The sequence below is a fragment of the Phocoena phocoena genome, chromosome 14 (genome assembly GCF_963924675.1).
Source record: "Phocoena phocoena chromosome 14, mPhoPho1.1, whole genome shotgun sequence".
Taxonomy (NCBI): domain Eukaryota; kingdom Metazoa; phylum Chordata; class Mammalia; order Artiodactyla; family Phocoenidae; genus Phocoena; species Phocoena phocoena.
In genome coordinates this window covers 17,882,470-17,899,391 of record NC_089232.1, presented here as the reverse complement: position 1 = coordinate 17,899,391, position 16,922 = coordinate 17,882,470, and the positions used below count along the sequence as shown (strand labels likewise).

General features: G+C 35.1%; 1 pseudogene; it reads left to right on the top strand.

Moving 5' to 3' along the window:
- LOC136133520 (uncharacterized) overlaps window positions 1-16,593 on the top strand; it is an 81,446-nt pseudogene extending 64,853 nt beyond the window's left edge.
- Window positions 16,594-16,922: the final 329 nt, after the last annotated feature.

The following is a 16,922-nucleotide window of genomic DNA, read 5'->3' as shown; positions in this document are numbered from 1 at the left end:
TATCAAGGTTTCACTCCTGTAAACCTGTTTCTGTGCCCTCCTCTACACTTAGAATTTCCTGTACATACACTTTTTTATCAAGGTCTACACACTCTCATATTTAAAGACTCAGTGCAGATTCTTTGAGAGAGACCATTTCTAACTTCTATATCTTATCCTGTTTGAAATTAATCTCCTTTTGCTTTTCTGTAATTCCATATCCTAATTTTGTTTGCTTTTTATAGTATTTTACTTTATATTAAAATTATGTATAGCCATATGTTATACTGAATTTTGACATTTTTAAATTCAGATAAATTTCTAATTCATTGTTTCAATGCCTACAGCATCAAGGATCACTGTGCTGTACATTACAGTCACTCAATAAACATTAGCTGAAAAAAAAATTTCATCTATCTGAAGAAGTCAAACAGAAAAAGAAGGTCATACATAGCTCATTAACATTTTCCTTTAAAGAAATCAAAGTATCTCGATACATGCTGGGTACAGTAAAAATAAAGCTAAAAAATAAGAATAATATTAACAGATTTAATATTTGATTACCTATTTTATACAAGATAGAGTACACAATTTTAATTTAATTTCACAACAAATCTGTAGTGAGTGTCAAATTTTCTTTCCGTCATTGATGAATAAATTGAAGCTAAAAGAGATGGGAAGGTAGCAAAGTCCAAATATGAACCCATGTCTCTTTGGATCAAACATTTATACTATTTTCACTGTTTTAAAATAACATCACAGGATTGGCCCTCCTGGAATCTAGGACAGAAAGCAGTCTTGTATTACTCCCATACCATTCAAACATATAGGAAACCATAGAACATGATGAGAAGCTGGTTAATAATTACAAAATCATATTAGAATTTTGCCTAAGGACATACATAATTTATCAGTGGAGTTAGATCAAGCTCTTGCTTCCAGTATATGACAAATTTAGAGGTGCTATTGTTATAAATTTCAAAGCCTGTTTTAAAGATTTTATATACACACACGCACATGAGTATAAGTTCACAGAAGCCTAATACTTTGCCATTTAAAGACTTCTGGAAAGGCACATGTGTCTTTAAGTGACAAAGTTTCTTGTGGGTAAGAAACTCTGTTTCTCATTTAGAAGAAATATTGTACAGGGACTTCCCTGGTGGTCCAGTGGTTAAGAATCCACCTTCCAATGCAGGGGGACGTGGGTTCAGTCCCTGGTGAGAGAACTAAGATCCCACATGCCCCGGAGCTACTGAGTCCATGCCCACATGTCACAACTAGAGAGAAGCCCACGTGCCTCAACGAAGATCCCGTGTGCTGCAACTAAGACCCGACACAGCCAAATTAATTAATTAATTAATTAAAAAAAAAAAAGTATTGTACAGATTTCATGGCAACATACCCCTAGTCCTTCCCATGCTAACCTGAAACACAGGTTAATGGGACAGGGGCAGTAAACAAGGCCAGAATTTGCATTTTGTATGTAGTTCTACCACAATGTGATTTCACTGCCTCATCTCTGCTCCCTGCCTATTGGAAGAGAAAATGCACCACATACTTATCCTAATGGTCGAATGACAGCTTTTCAATACTACAGAAACTGAAAAATTGACACTAGCCAAGCAACAGGAAGCCAACAGTGGAATCATGGGGTCTTAAGTACATCACAAAGCCAGCCTCTGAAATGCCTTCCAGTCTGCCTTCTACTGTGCATTGGAAGGAAGCAGTGACCTTAGTGAGCATGAAAAAGTCAGCCAGGCTGATAGAAGAACATTCTACTTGTTGAAACAACAGATCTATTGCCTTTGTTATTGCCTTTCAGTTATTAGTAATAAATCTCCACTTGTCTATGCAAAGACACATTGAGATTGTTACTTTGCTTTTGACAAACTCTTTAAAATATGAGTGTTCATTGTCTGGAAAGGAGGAAACAGGGCACTTACTTTAGGAACTAACTCCTCAGGCAGGAGTAATGAGATGAAGCTTATATTATTGATTAGGTTAACAGTAAGGATTTTGAAAGAATATGGATGCATCCTAAAGTGTCTTCCCCAAAATAAAAATAAAACTAATCTAGTTCTATTAGTAAATTATATGAAAAACACATACCAGGGCCAGTTAATTTGGGAGATATTTGCCCTGATAAATGATTCAAACTACAGCTTGTCTAGTGTTTGCTCTTTTCTTTTCTTTTCCTACCATTTCTGTCTGCTCTAGTCAGACTCCTGACTTCAGAATGCAGTAGGTAAACAGGTAATACTTTCTATTGTCACAAAATCCACTAAATCCCTGAGGGTGTGTTTGTTGGAGGGGGAACAGACCACATATATGTGTATGTATTTATATTTGTCAACCTCCTATCATTTTTCCAATCCTGATGACAACAGAGAGATGGTCCTTTGTTTTTTTTTTTTTATTTCATCCAGTAAGTAAGATGGTAACATCTCTTATTTTGTAAGAAACCCTCAGTCTTTGTTTGATTCATTCATTTTTTTTTTTCAACCTTGGCCACACAGTTTGCAGGATTTTAGTTCCCCAACCAGGGATCAACACAGAGTCCTAATCACTGGACTGCCAGGAAATTCCCTCTGATTCATTCTCCTTGATTTGAGAATGGGGAAGCATGTTCCTCTTTCCCTCTTCTCTTGGGAGAGGCAAAAAGGCAAATGGATATTTACTCCTACAAATTCCTTTCAAAGTAGTTTTCATTTTCTTAGACTGGAGGTATTTCAGGGGAAGTGATAGCCAAACCACCAATTACATTTTCTTATTATGTTCCATGGGACATGAGCATAGCTCTATTTAGAATGCATAACATATTGTTTTCAGCTTTGAAACATTAACTGAAATACCAAGAGAAAAAAAAATCACATTTAAAATCCTATTACTCTAGTAAAATCATCCATCCATCCTAATATTTCCATTTACTTTAGACTTTCTCCTTCTGCATGATTGAGAGTTACTCCAGTTAAGGTGCTTTTCATCTTCAGAGTCTTTTACAAACAGTCATTAATTATAGCTATGCATGTAGTCAGGCAATGATCTGGGATCTCTTGGGGGCTTCCTGATTTATGTTTCAAAAGACATGATGATTAGCAATTCTTCCTTCTACCTCAGCATAGAAGGTGACTTTTGCCTAAGTCAGTGTGCCAGAGAACAATTAGCTCTACAAGAGTCAAATATATAGGTTAAAAGACTTTTTTTCTCTTCTTTCTTTCCTTCCCTCTCTCCCTCCCTTCCTTCCTTCCTTCCTTTCTTCTTTTCTTCCTTTTCTCCTTTCTCTCATTCTGTTCTTAACTACATAGGATGACATAGAATGGTTAGAGTTCTTCTCTCCCAGGAGTAGAGATAATATCTGATTCCATAGCATGAAGATAGAAGTGAAGGTGATTATGTCTGTCCTTACCCACAGCCTACAACTGTCAGGCCAGGAAGGAAATGCTGGGACTTCAATAACAGCAGCTACTTTTACACCCAGATATTTCATAATTCTATATATCCATTCCATCAGAAAAATTAATTTTGCACCATGAATATTTGTAAGAATCATTGTGCTATATCTCAATTTATTTTTAATTTTTATTGGAGTATAGTTGCTTTGCAATGTTGTGTTAGTTTCTACTGTACAGCAAAGTGAATCAGCTATACATATACATATATCCCCTCTTTTTTGGATTTCCTTCCCATTTAAGTCAGCACAGCACATTGAGTAGAGTTCCTTGTGCTATACAGTAGGTTCTCATTAGTTATCTATTTTATACACAGTATCAATAGTATGTATATGTCAATCCCAATCTCCCAATTCATCCCACCCTCACTTTCCTCCTTGGTATCTATACCTTTGTTCTCTACATCTGTGTCTCTATTTATGCTTTTAAATAAGATGTTCTATACCAATTTTTTCAGATTCCACATATATGTGTTAATATACAATATTTGTTTTTCTTTTTCTGACATAATTTATAACTAGCGAATCACAAAGGCTCAGATAGCACCCTTTAAATTTGTCCAACAGAAGATAGAGATTGTTGATAATCAATATGGAGATTATTTCTTAGGGAATCTGATTATCTGATAAATGTTTTCAAAAATAACACAGTCACCACTGTAAAGTGAAGTCACTCAACCAATGCAATGTAACAGACCTAGGGTGGTACCAAAACAAAGGGCAGTCAGTTATCATGACAGAAAATCAAATATTTATGCAAATCACTCTGTAAATGTTTTATGAAAACTGAAGAAGATTGCCATTTGAATTGAATTGCCAGTTACAAATATTCATGTACAATATGATCCCATTTTATTACACATTTATATGTTCATATATATTACTGTATCTAAAGTAATCAGTGATTCAGTCATTAGTTTATTGCTTAAATCTGAGCATCTTGAACCTACAAAAACCTTCCTTCTGCTCTGTGTCAGTGACACTAAGACATTCAGTAGTACATTTGACACCTCTTTCCTCTGGTCATATGACTCTCCTCCTTGAGTCCTGCTTTGTCCAATTTCCCCTATTACTGCATTGCAAATCAACTAGTCTGAAGTATGTAACTTTATAAGAAAAACATCAAGAAACAGAAAACTTTCAGGTTTTTCAAGTAGGTATGAAGTCAGATTTCACCATTTTAATATAGATGCACTAAGGAATTTGACTATTCAAAGTTGAAAATTCTGGCCTTGTCATATATATAACCTGTGGAAAGTGACTTGACATTCCTTAATCCTGAATTTTCTTCTTTATAAAATAGGACTCTCTATTGTAAAGATTTGTTTGTGAGATTGAAGTAATATATATATATATATATATATATATTTTTTTTTTTGTGGTACACGGGCCTCTCACTGTTGTGGACTCTCCCGTTGCGGAGCACAGGCTCCGGACGCACAGGCTCAGTGACCATGGCTCACGGGCCCAGCTGCTCCGCGGCATGTGGGATCCTCCCGGACTGGGGCACGAACCCGCGTCCCCTGAATCGGCAGGCAGACTCTCAACCACTGCGCCACCAGGGAAGCCCAGTGATAATTAATTAAAATGTAATTGTAATATGATTGACTTAATAGATATTATTTCAATAAATGTCGTTTGAGAGAGTGAGTTTTCTTTCTTTCTAGTTCAACTCATAAAGTGTAGTTGACTGTTTCTCTAGAATTAAGATTTAAAATTGGGGTTTAGAAGGAAAGTATTTGTATATGTAGCCATCTATTAAATGTGCTTTCAATTCAGAATAAGGATTAAGTCAAAACTCTGAAATATGAATAGCCAATGCACATATGAGAAAAAGTTCAAATATATTAGTAATCAAATAAATACAAATTAACCACAAAATGGATTTTATATTTATAAAAAATGATATTTATCAGTAAGTGTTTAGGAAATTGATAATTTCCTTTCCTTCCTGGGCAGTGCAATGCTATAGTAGCTTCTTATAAGTTAATTTGACTCTACTGAGAGCTTGAAAAATATCCATTTCCTTCAAGACAACCTACAGAACAGTAGTAAATATTTGCAAACTATGCAAACGACAAGAGATTATTTCCAAAATATACAAACAGCTCATACAGGTCTATATCAAAACGTAAACACACATAAAAAACAACAACAAGGAACCAAACAACCCAATCCTAAAAATTCACAGAAGATTTAAATAGACACTTCCCCAAAGACATACAGAGGATGAACAGACACATTAAAAGATGCTCAACATTACTAATTATTAGAGAAATGCAAATCAAAACCACAGTGAGGTATCACCTTACATCACACAGAATGGCCATAATCAAAAAGTCCACAAATAATAAATGCTGGAGAGGGTATGGAGAAAAGTCAGCCCTCCTACACTCTTGGTGGGAATGTAAATTGGTACAGCCACTATGAAAAATTATATGGAGGTTCCTTTAAAAAAATAAAAATAGAGCTACCATATGATCCAGCAATCCCACCCCTGGGTATATGTCCAGAAAAATGAAAACTCTAATTCGAGAAGATATATGCACCCAATGTTCCTAGCAGCCTTATTTATAAGAGCCAAGAAATGGAAGCAACCTAAGTGTCCACTGACAGATGAATGATGTGGTATATATATATATATATATATATATATATATATATATATATATATATACAATGGAATATTATTCAGCCATAAAAGAATGAAATAATGCCATTTGCCACAACATGGATGGACCTAGAGGTTATCATTCCAAGTGAAGAAAGCCAGAAATTTAGAAAAACAAATACCATATGATATCATTTATATGTGGAATCTAAAATATGATACAAATGCATTTATTTACAAAACAGAAATAGACTCACAGACATAGAAAACAAACTTACCAAAGGGGAGAGGGGAGGTGAGGAATAAATTAGGAGTTTGGGATTAAAAGATACACATTACTGTATATAAAATAGATAAACAAGAAGGACCAACTGTATAGCACAGTGACCTATATTCAATATCTCATAATCTATAATGGAAAATACTCTGAAAAATTATATATATGTATATACATATATTTGTATGTATTATAACTGAATCACTTTGTGATACACCTAAAACTAACACAACATTGTAAATCACTATACTTCAATAAAAAATAATCAATTAATTTTTTAAAATGCCCATTTCTTTTTAACTCTCCATGTTCACTTTTAAAAATGTAACCTGAGAAAAAATATATATATTCATACAAATATTTACATAATTAGAAATGACATGAAAATACAACAAAAGGAAATATTGATTGATTTAAATAGCTGTATTCCAACAAAGCATAGAATCCAAAACTGATGCCATGGAGTAATATTTTGTGGCACTGGAAAATAGACAGTATTATTCTTAAGTGGTAGAATAGCAGTTACAAATATTCATGTGCAATATGATCCCATCGTATTACACATTTATGTGTTCATATATATGTGCTTTTCTTCCAGTATTTTATAAGAATATATATTGTTTCTTTTGAAATGTTTTATTCAAATTTTAAAGGGTACACTCTATTTATAGCTTTTACAAAATATTGGCTATGTTTCTCATGCTGTACAATATATTCTTGTAGCCTATTTTATACCCAATTTTTTGTACCACCCAATTGCCCCCACACTGGTAACCACTAGTTGGTTCTCTATATCTCTGATTCTGCTTCTTTTATGTTTTATTTATTAGTGTGTTATAATTTTTAGATTCTGCATATAAGTGATGTCATACAGTATCTGTCTTTCTCTTTCTGACATTTCACTTAGCATAATGACCCCCAAGTGCATCCATGTTGCTGCAAATGGCAAATTTTGTTCCTTTTGATGGCTGAGTAGTATTCCATTCTGTGTGTGTGTATATGTGTATACCACATATTCTATATACATTCATCTATTTATGGACACTTAGATTACTTCCATATCTTGGCAATTGTAAATAATACTGCTAGATTACTTCCATATCTTGGCAATTGTAAATAATACTGTTATGAACAATGGGGTACATGTATATTTTGAATTAGTTTGTTTGTTTTTTGATATACAGGAGTGGAATCGCTGGGTCATATGGTAGTTCTATTTTTAGTTTTTTCAAGAAACCTCCATACTGTGTTCCACAGTGGCTTCACCAATTTATATTCCTAAAAATAGTGTATGAAGGTTCCCTTTCCTCCACATTTTCACCAACATTTGTTATTTGTGTTCTTTTGGATGGTAGCCTCTGACAGGTGTGAGGTGATATCTCATGCTAGTATTGATTTGTATTTCTGTGGTGATTAGCAATATTGAGTATTTTTTCATGTGCCTATTGGCCATCTGTAATTCCTCTTTGAAAAGATTTCTATTCAGTTCTTTTGCCCATTTTTTAATTGGGTTGTTAGTGTTTTTATGTTGCGTTGTATGAACTATTTATATACATTGGATACTGCTTATTGGCCATATCATTTGCAAATATTTTCTCCCATTCAGTAGGCTGTCTTTTTGCTTTGTTGATGGTTTAGTTTGCTGCGCAAAAGCTTTTAAGTTTAATTAGGTTCCACTTCTTTATTTGTGCTTTTATTTCCTTAACATCAGGAAAGGGACCCAAAAAATATTGCTGCAGTTTATGTCAAAGAGTGTTCAGCCTATGTTTTACTCTAGGAGTTTTAGAGTATGTTTTCTTTTTTTTCTCTTACTTTTCATTTTGTTTTTATTGGAGTATAATTGATTTACAATGCTGTGCCAGTTTCCACTGCACAGTAAAGTGAATCAGCTATATGAGTGTATATATATATATCCCCTCCCTCCCATCCGCCCCATCCTACCCATCTAGGTCATCACAGAACACCGAGCTGAGCTTCCTGTGCTTTATAGCAAGTTCCCACTATTTTACACATAGTAGGGTATATATGTCAGTCCTAATCTCCTAATGTCTCTCACCTTCCCCTTTCCCCACTGTGTCTACATGTCTGTTCTATACATCTGCATCTCTATTCCTGCCCTGGAAATAGGTTCATCTGTACCATTTTTCTAGACCCACATATATGTATTAATATACAAAATTTGTTTTTCTCTTTCTGACTTACTTCACTCTGTATGACAGACTCTAGGTGGATCCACATCTCAACAAATGACCCACTTTCGTTCCTTTTTTGGCTGAGTGATATTCCATTGTACAAATGTACCACATCTTCTTTATCCATTCACCTGTCATTGGATGTTTAAGTTGTTTCCATGTCCTGACTAATGTAAATAGTGCTGCAATGAACATAGGGGTACATGTGTCCTTTTGGATTATGGTTTTCTCAGGGCATATGCCCAGTAGTGGGATTGCTAGGTCATATGGTAGTTCTATTTTTAGTTTTTTAAGGAACATCCAGATTATTCACCACAGTGGCTATGTCAATTTATACATTCCCACCAACAGTGCTAGAGGGTTCCCTTTTCTCCACACCCTCTCCAGCATTTATTGTTTGTAGATTTTTGATCATGGCCATTCTGATCAGTGTGAGGTGATATCTCGTTGTAGTTTTGATTTGCATTTCTCTAATAATTAGTGATGTTGAGCATCTTTTCATGTGTCTCTTGGCAATCTGTATGTCTTCTTTGGAGGGATGTCTCTTTAGGTCATCTGCCCATTTTTGGATTGGGTTGTTTGTTTTTTGATATTGAACTGCATGAGCTGTTTGCATATTTTGGAGATTAGTCCATTGTCTGCTGCTTTGTTTTCAAATATTTTCCCCTATTCTGAGGGTCATCTTTTTGTCCTGTTTATGGTTTCCTTTGCTGTGCAAAAGCTTTTAAGTTTCATTAGATCTCATTTGTTTATTTTTGTTTTTATTTCCATTACTCTAGGAGGTGGGTCAAGAAAGATCTTGCTGTAGTTTATGTCAAAGAGTGTTTTTCCTATGTTTTCCTCTAAGAGTTTTATAGTATCTGGTTTTACATTTAGGTCTTTCATCCTTTTGAGCTTATTTTTGTGTATGTGTTATGGAGTGTTCTAATTTCTTTCTTTTATATATAGCTGTCCAGTTTTCCCAGCACCACTTATTGAATAAGCTGTCTTTTCTACATTTTATATTCTTACCTCCTTTGTCACAGACTAGGTGACCATAGATGCATGAGTTTATCTCTGGGTTTTCCATCCTGTACCATTGATCTATATTTCTGTTTTTTGTGCCAGTACCATACTGTTTTGATTACTGTATCTTTGTAGCATAGTTTGAATTCAGGGAGCCTGATTCCTCCAGCTCTGTTTTTTCTTTCTCAAGATTGCTTTGCTTATTTGGGGTCTTTTGTATTTCCAAATAAATTGGAAAATTTTTTGTTCTAGTTCTGTGAAAAATGCCATTGGTGTTTTGATAGGGATTACATTGAATCTGTAGATTGCTTTAGGGTAATATAGTCATTTTCACAATATTGAATCTTCCAATCCAGGAGCATGGCATATTTCTCCATCTGTTTGTATCATCTTTGATTTCTTTCATCAGTGTTTTATTGTTTTCTGCATACAGGTTTTTGCCTCCTTGTATAGGTTTATTCCTAGGTATTTTATTATTTTTGTTGTGATTGTATGTGGCATTGTTTCCTTAATTTCTTTTTCTGATATTTTGTTGCTGGTGTATAGGAATGCAAGAGATTTCTGTGCATCAATTTTATATTGTGCTACTTTACCAAATTCATTGATTAGCTTAGTAGTTTTCTGGTGGCATCTTTATGATTTTCTATGTACAGTATCATGTCATCTGCAGACAGTGATAGTTTTACTTCTTCTTTTCCAATTTGTATTCCTTTTATTTCTTTTTCTTCTCTGATTGCCATGGCTAGGACTTCCAAAACTATGTTGAATAATACTGGTGAGAGTGGACATACTTGCCTTGTTCCAGATCTTAGAGGAAATGCTTTCAGCTTTTCACCATTAAGAATGATGTTTGCTGTGGGTTTGTCATATATGGGTTTTATTATGTGGAGGTAAGTTCCCCCATGCCCACTTTCTGGAGAGTTTTTATCATAAATGCATAGTTGAATTTTGTCAAAAGCTTTCTCTGCATCTATTGATATGATCATATGGTTTTCATTCTTTAATTTGTTAATATGTTGTTTCACATTGATTGATTTGCATATATTGAAGAATCCTTGCATTCCTGGAATAAATCCCACTTGATCATTTTGTATGATCCTTTTAATATGTTGTTGGATTCTGTTTGCTAGTATCTTGTTGAGGATTTCTGTGTCTATGTTCATTAGTGATATTGGTCTGTAATTTTCTTTCTTTGTGACATTTTTGTCTGGTTTTGGTATCAGGGTGATGATGGCCTAGTAAAATGAATTTGGGAGTGTTCCTCCCTCTGCCATTTTTTGGAAGAGCTTGATAAGGATAGGTGTTAAGTCTTATCTAAATGTTTGATAGAATTTGCCAGTGAAGCCATCTGGTCCTGAACTTTTGTTTATTAGAAGATTTTTAATCATAGTTTCAATTTCATTACTTGTGATTTGTCTGTTTATATTTTCTAATTCTTCCTGGTTCAGTCTTGGAAAATTGTACCTTTCCAAGAATTTGTCCATTTCTTCCAAGTTGTCCATTTTATTGGCATATAGTTGCTTGTAGTAGTCTCTTATGGTCCTTTGTATTTCTGCAGTGTCTGTTGTAATTTCTCTTTTATTGTTTCTAATTTTATTGATTTGATTCCTCTCCTTCTCTTTCTTTATGAATCTGGTTAAAGGTTTATCCAGGAACAAACTTTTAGTTTTATTGATTTTTGTTATTATTTTCTTTGTTTCTCTTTCATTTATTTCTGGTCTGATCTTATAGTACCTTTAACAAGAGAAAAAGAATATCATTTTTGCAGGCAAAAAAATGTCACCTGCCATTCCAGTAAACAAAGGACATTGATGCCATAAAGCCATCAGTCACTGCAGCATGCCCTCCCTGCCCCCACCCCACGCCCCGTGTACACTGAGGAAAATTATGGATGGAGAAAAACAGGATACTGCCTTAGATATTTAAGGTGCATATCTAGGGAATAATTTTAATAAGCACAGACTCTTGCATCTTCTCATACATAGGAAAACACCAAAATCATAAACTTGAGACATCTATTTTTGTGATTAGCAATAATCTTTTGATGTTAGATTACATTTTTTTTACAGCAAAATATCTCCTATATATCCTGGCTCCTCCCTTACCTCTTCGTAACAGTCCTTCAGAGCAATAGTCCTCAGTAAGTCTGCCCAATAAAATATAGTTCTCAATTTTTAGGTTGTGCTTTTTTTTCAGTTGACATTTTATTGATGTAACTACATGTTCAGCTCAACATCTACTTCTATATAATTCTGTTTATTTAAAAAAAGTCCCTGCTGTTATCAGTATTCTAGTCATTTTCTTATTTCCACATATATCTTGGTCAATTTTTAAAATATTATTTTTACATGTCTATTGCCTTCTCCTATTTGTATATATTTATACATGTTAAATATGTGACACTCAGAGGAAGTTGGATTAAGGAAATCATTTTCCTTTTTCCTTCCTTTCAATCACCAGATTTCTATTTTAGGTGACTATGCCTTTTCTGGTGGTGTCACCAAGAAAAGAAGCAAAGGCAAAAGAAATTTCAATTTTTTCAGGAAGGATGAGTTTAGTTTTGGAAATACTGTGTTGAAAAGATTATGTTGTTTCAGGGTGGTAATATCTAACCAGCATACTTAGGCATATCTAGATATAACTTTGATATTGAACATTGTTGAACTTTACCCAGGCTCTGTGATCTTGAAAAACTGAAGAGGTTCTGAAATCTTCCCACCCTTTTGTGGTTCAGGAAATGTCTTACCTTCCCCAAATGAGACCCCACCCTTATTTACCTAGGAGAAAACTGGAGGAAGTCCTTCCAAATTTCCATTATTTTCCTGAGAAATGATTAAGCCACTTGTCCTTATTGATCAATCAGAACAAAATACTTGTTAACCAAACTTTGGTCAAGATTCTTCCCTTCCCCCAGGTCCCTGGTTGTTGGATAGCCCTCGGCTGGAGCCAGTGTACAACCTATATGTGAGAGCTTCATCTGAAAATAGGGTGGCCTCAGGATAAAATGTTATCTACTGTTTAATTATACCAATGCTATTTATCTCAGTGTTCTTTCTATTGTAACAAGACCCATTGTCCTATCACAATAGTCCCCTTTCCCCCACTCCTTGCAGTAATCATTTTAAATAGTCTTTTCTCAACAAGTGTTTTTTATTAGAGTAATTGACATATAAATGGTATAAGAGAACATGAAGAAGGAGAGAATTTGGCCAAGTATTGATGATATTTTGCTGAATATCATCAATATTTATAAGGTAGAACAAGGAAAAGAAGTCCAGGAAATAGTTTGAAAAAGAACCATTTGAGGAAGATAATAATTAGAGACATCTATATGCAAAACTGAAAGAGAGAGAGATGTGTAGGCCTTGTCAAATGCAAGGTTTGATATTCTTGACAGCTAGAAGGAAAAGTGGAGGGTCTAGGAGGAATCAGAAAGTATTTAGCAACTAATATGTGTTGAGATTTCCATGGGCTACAGCAATTAACTCTCACAAGAGCACTTATTATTGCTGTGAGTAGAGTGAGGGCTTTGGAGTCAGATAAACCTGGGTTTAAATTTAGATCTGTGACTTAGACACTGAGCAATCCAGGATAAAAATCTAAAAATAGCAATGATGATAATAATATATTAATATATACATACTATATTATACATAGTATTGATTAATATGTATGTTGAACAGTTATCGTATTCCTGGAATGATACTAAAAACACACACTGTCTCATCTAATTCCATAACCATTATACGATGCAGCTATTCTCAATACCCACATTTATCTATGAAATGTGATAAATGTGATAAGACAATGTGGCAAAAAGAGGTTAAAATAGATGTCGAAGTTTACATGATAAATCTGGGATTTGAACGCAGGCACTCCTGACTTTGCCCCCATGCAACTGATGTCTATGTTAGATTGCTACCTTTACAAGTTAATTAAACTCCTTAAATTAGCTTCTTTTTTTTTTTCCTCTTGTAGAAACCAGTTAATAATATATACCTCAAAACCTTTTTGGAAGGATTGAATAAGGCAATAAAATAAAACAATTAGCATAATGCCCAGCACAAAGTAAGGTCTCAATACATGTTAGCTCTTAATCTTTTGTAAGTGAGAATCCTAAGGCTCAAAAAGGAAAAGACATTTAGTCAAGGTCATACAGGTAGCAAGGAAAAGAATTAAGATTCAAAGCTATGTCTCTCACCCAAAGACTGCTCTTTTCCACCACAGCTTGCCGTCTCAAATGACTGAGATAAACTGAATCTTGATTAATAAATGAAACAGTGCATTTGCTTTTATCATTCTGCTGCTATGGGAAGGTACTTCAACCAGTTCTCTTGTGGGAAGAGCAGTGAGACCAACAGGACCTTAAGTCTTCTTGATTGCTTCCCCATCTGGCATGATTGAGTAAGGATGCAAGATTTAGGAGTAAAATTAATTCACTCTCAGCTGTCGCCTTTCTTTCCTCCTTACCCATGTTTTACAACATCTGCTTGCTGCTGTTTCTTTCACGCCCATGATTCTTAATCATTTTTTTTCCAGTTTAAAATTACATTCTTCTCTAGGGGTGTCCTCCCCACTCGTTGCTAAATAATGCAGTACATGATGTCTCACCATGCTCCACTTCTGTCCCTGGTGAGTGGACAAAGGCAGAGCAGATGTGGCACACTGTCAGACAGAAATAGCAGGTGCTCTCCAAAGCCGCTTCCATGGAAGGCCTGAATTACTCTGGACCTGGTATGACAGGGTAACAGGAACAGGAGCCAATAGGACTTGGAATTGATTGTGTGTCCATCTCCTGTGGAAGACTGAAGAATAAAACAAACTGAGCTGCAAAGAGCCTTCTCAATAAAAGGAACCACCTCAGGATAGATATGGAGACTGGACAAAGAGAAGAAGAAAGAAATATCCGTTTATGTGGGCCGATGGCATTAAAGAAGCAGCATTAAATGGAACTGCTAAAGAGTGTTTTGTAAGTCCATTAGAACATAAACCTTATGAAAGTTATTTAAAAATTTATTGTATAAAAGTGTGTGTGTGAGAGACAGACAGACAGATACAGAGACATGGAGACAGAAACAGAGAGAAAGTAAACTATTTCATCTAATTTGATATATTTATTGATTGTCTATATTCCTCACTAGACAATATTACAGAATGCAGAGGCCATAACTTGTCTTGATTACTGCTCTTCTTTTCAGGGAGTAACAAAATGCCTAGCATCGTCCCTAGAACACAGTAGGTGTTCAAAAAATGTTTACTGAATGAATGAATAAATTGATGAACAAATGCATGAGGAAAAGGAAAGACTAGGATTAAAGAGAAAGTACCCATCCTTATGAAATCAGTGAACTACTGAAAGAGAGAGGAAAGGAGGTTACAAAGGGAGGCTGTGGGTAAAACACAAGAGTTCACCCAATTGCTCACATTTGATACAAGATTGTCTTCTTTAGAGAACCTTGGAGGTGGTGAAGCAGCCAAGGTGAAGAGGGAGCAGAAAAGGCCTCCAGGTTTCACCAATTATTCACGTGAAGGAGCTAGCTGTGAGTTAAAGGAAATATTCCCTGGGCTCTCCCAACCTCTCCCTCTCACCCAAGCAGAAGGGATGATACCCTGAATCATGTATAGTGTTCAATTAGAGCACAAGTCACATAGTACTGCAATTGTTTACTTATGTTTGTCTATCCTATTTGATTTCACACTTTTAGAAGCTAGGAGGCTGTAATTACATATTTGCCTTGGAATCTTAGAGGTCTATCAATGGCAGACACTCAATCCATGAATGAATGAATGAATTGAATAAGTGAAGAAACATAAAGAACAGCAAAGTGTGCACTTCTTTGTTAATTTTTCTCAAAATAGTTTTTTTTTTTTTTTAGTTTTTATTGTAGTCTAGTTGATTTACAGTGTTGTGTTAGCTTCAGGTATACAGCAAAGTGAATCAGTTATACATATACATATATCCACTCTTCTTTCATGTTTAGATTCTTTTACCATATAGGTCATTACAGAGTACTGAGTAGAGTTCCCTGTGCTATAGAGCAGGTTCTTATTAGTTATATATTTTATATATAGTAGTGTGTATATGTCAGTCCCAGTCTCCCAATTTATTCCTCCCTTCCTCTTATCCCCTGGTAACCATAAGTGTGTTTTCTACATTTGTGCATCTACTTGTATTTTGTAAATAAGTTCATTTGTACTCTTTTTTATTTCACATATAAGCGATATCGTACGATATTTGTCTTTCTGTGTCTGACTTATTTCACTCAGTATGACAATCTTTAGGTCCATCCATGTTGCTGCAAATGACATTATTTTGTTCTTTTTTTTATTGCTGAGTTATATTCCACATCTTCTTTATCCATTCCTGTGTTGATGGATCTTTAGTTTGCTTCCATGTCCTGGCTATTGTAAATAGTGCTGCAATGAACATTGGGGTTCATGTATCTTTTTGAATTATGGTTTCTCAGGGTATATTCCCAGTAGTGGGGTTGCTGGGTCATATGGTAGCCCTATTTTTAAGGAACCTCCATAATGTTCTCCATAGTGGCTGTACCAATTTACATTCCCACCAACAGTGTAGGAGGGTTCCCTTTCCTCCACACCCTCTCCAGCATTTATTGTTTGTAGATTTTTTTGATCATGGCCATTCTGACCAGTGTGATGTGATGCCTCATTATAGTTTTGATTTGCATTTCTCTAATAATCAGTTATGCTGAGCATTTTTTTATGTGTATTTTGGCCATCCATTTTTCTCAAAATATTTACCGAACCAAAGATTCTAGGAACATGGCAGAGTAGGACACACCCCAGGAACCTGTCTCTGCAGCTAGACAACAATTACCATGGCAGAATCTATCTGATGTAAATATTTTGAAACACAGGAGTCTATTTGAAGGCTTGTAACTTCAACGGGAAGGCTTGGATAGTACGTTGTGGGTTTCTTTGGTCAATTTTAGCTCTTAGCTTGGTAGCAGTTATTCATCCCTCAAACTTAGCACTGTGGCAGGTGGCTGTATACATGTTCCTGAAGCAGTTCGCAGGGGCCAGGGTGGGCAATAAGGACCCTGTCCTTCAAATATAAGGGATCTGTGCTCTGATTACTAATTGCTAATTCTGATTGAAGACACAGAGGTGCACATACATAGGTGGGCAGCCATTGTTTTAACTTCAGTGCCGTTGTCATTACTTATAATAGCCAAAAAGTGTTAACAACCCAAGTGTCCATCAGTGGATGAATGGGTAAATAAAATTTGGTGTATGCATGTAATGGAATATTATTCAGTCTTAAAGAGGCAGTGCATTCTGAAATGTGCTTCAACTTGGATATACATGAGGACATTATTCTTAGTCAATTTAGCGAAAAGAATGCTGTATGATTCCACTGGTGTGAAGTCCTTAGAGCAGTCACTT